This window comes from Palaemon carinicauda, chromosome 37, assembly GCF_036898095.1.
Source record: "Palaemon carinicauda isolate YSFRI2023 chromosome 37, ASM3689809v2, whole genome shotgun sequence".
NCBI lineage: Eukaryota > Metazoa > Arthropoda > Malacostraca > Decapoda > Palaemonidae > Palaemon > Palaemon carinicauda.
The window spans coordinates 65,862,527-65,865,026 of NC_090761.1; the positions used below are offsets into that span (position 1 = coordinate 65,862,527).

A 2,500-nucleotide genomic window follows, 5' to 3' on the forward strand; every position below is an offset into this window, starting at 1 on the left:
TTAAATGGCATAATTGTGTTACATGGTCAATTAGCACGATTTTGTCACTCGTGCACGGTATGGTCTGCACGATTCACGTACCAACAAATTGCAAAATGACACTTATGGAACTAATATACTGTACCATAATAACCTAATTAGTCTGATACATATTAGTTTAGATTAATTCCATAACATAATCGTGTTACATGGTCAATTAGCACGATTTTGTCACTCGTGCACGGTATGGCCTGCACGATTCACGTACCAACAAATTTAAAAATGACACTTATGGAACTATACCATAAAAATAAAATTACTCTGATGCATATTAGTCTAGATTAATTCCATAGTATAATCGTGTTACATGGTCAATTGGCACGGCATGGCCTGTACGATTTGCCTGCACGATTCACGTACCATTTTAAAAGAGGCACTACCCCCGGGGTGCCACGTACTATTTTTACAGTGGCATTCCTTCACGGTCTCGATCGTGCTGCTTAAGCAGCTTTTCTTACAACGGAGGCACTTGCTACTGTTGCCACGGTAGTACTTTTTCTATTCAGAGAAATTTAATGTTGCAAGACTTGCATAGGGTATGATTTTCATTGCGTTTAATTCATGTATTGAAAAAACAAACTATAAAAAAATCATAAATATAACAAATACATAATTCAAATATTTATAAAAAAATAACTCAAAACTTTATGAAGAAAAATAAAAAAATATATAAGAGCAAATAATAAAAAAAATCGAAATTTTACCCTAAAAAAACTATACATGAACAGAAACTGATAATCACTAAACAAGAGAGAGAGAGAGAGAGAGAGAGAGAGAGAGAGAGAGAGAGAGAGAGAGAGAGAGAGAGAGAGAGAGGCTTCTCATGTTTATATATATAAAATATGAGTATATATACAGTATATATATATATATATATATATATATATATATATATATATATATGTATATATATATATATATATATACGGTATTGCAATCTACCATTTAATGTGAATTTCCACCACTAATTACAAGACTAATTATCAATGTATCAGCATAGCAACCTCATCTTTTATTCTAAAATACTCTAATTAGCAAAGACTCTTGCATGTGTTCATATATATATTCTAGGTACCCTCGTACCCAACATTATAAATTTACAGTAACAACAGAGCCTTATGAACAATGCACGTACATCATGCATTACTTATCTCTTCTGACCGGCAGTGGGAATTATTCTATACATGACATACACTGGGAAGGAATGCGTGCTATATATATATATATATATATATATACATACATATATGCAAAGGAAAAACAGGGTATAAATATCTTTGCTTTTGATTGATTGATCGATTTAAAGTTTTCTGTCATACTTTCCTTTTGAAAGAATAAGAACTGCATCATACGGAAAATTGAAAGAAGAGGATTATATAAATTTCTTTAAGACTAGAGAATAATGCATTTCTGAAGATTAGATTGGTAAATGCAAAGAGAGAGAGAGAGAGAGAGAGAGAGAGAGAGAGAGAGAGAGAGAGAGATTTACTTCCATCCAGTCAATGTGCAATAAATTGCCTTTGAATCAATCCATCAAAGATAAGAATCATACGACAATGTGTCACACGAAATTGAACATAACCAAAAGCCAATTTGATAACTTGTTCATTATTTCTCATATCGTTTACTTATTTCCTTTCCTCACTGGGCTAGTGTTCCTTGGTGGAGCCCTTGGGCTTATAGGATCTTGCTTTTCCAACTAGAGTTGTAGCTTAGCTAGTAATAATAATAATAATAATAATAATAATAATATTAATAATAATAATAATAATAATAAGGAACTTGCAACATTCAAGCAAAAAGCGAACCGATATATCTCTCCAATATATAATTAGTGATCAAAATACATAAGGCTTTAAAGTAAGCAAGAGGTTTGAATATGCCTTATCAACAAGATTTAAAAAAAAACTACAAAGTTGAACATAATTAAAAACATAACCACTTTGACTGAAGTAATAAGTAACAATTTATGCATACATTATCAAGTACATCAAGCACCTGTCATATAAATTAACCAATTTATAGCATTACGAGCTAAACAAGCAAATTCTAAACATTAACGAAACTGGGTACATTACGAGATTACGCGTCTGAATGCCATTCGCCTTAGATAACACGAGTCCACACTTACGTAACACCGAAGCCTTCCTCGGAATCCAAGCCAAACTGACCCTTCTGAAACCTTCCCAAAGAGATCAAATTCTCCTGCCCCTGGCATTCCCATTCTAGGTGACTTATACATTGTAAATTGTTATTCGTTGAGGGGCATTTGGCTCAATTCTCCCAAATCCCTTGCAAATGCCACTTGATGTTGCTCTTTTTCAAGTGCCACGTAATACATTTTACAGTGACACTCAAGTGACTGAAGGCTGGTGGTAGGGTCATGCTTTAGATGTGAGACGTTGTACATATACATACATACATATATATACATATATATATATATATATATATATACTGT

At 32.7% G+C, this 2,500-nt stretch overlaps 1 protein-coding gene across 2 annotated transcripts in view; it reads right to left on the bottom strand.

Moving 5' to 3' along the window:
- Positions 1-2,500, bottom strand: part of LOC137629743 (NPC intracellular cholesterol transporter 1-like) — a 78,674-nt gene that overhangs the window by 52,317 nt on the left and 23,857 nt on the right. The window lies entirely within an intron of this gene.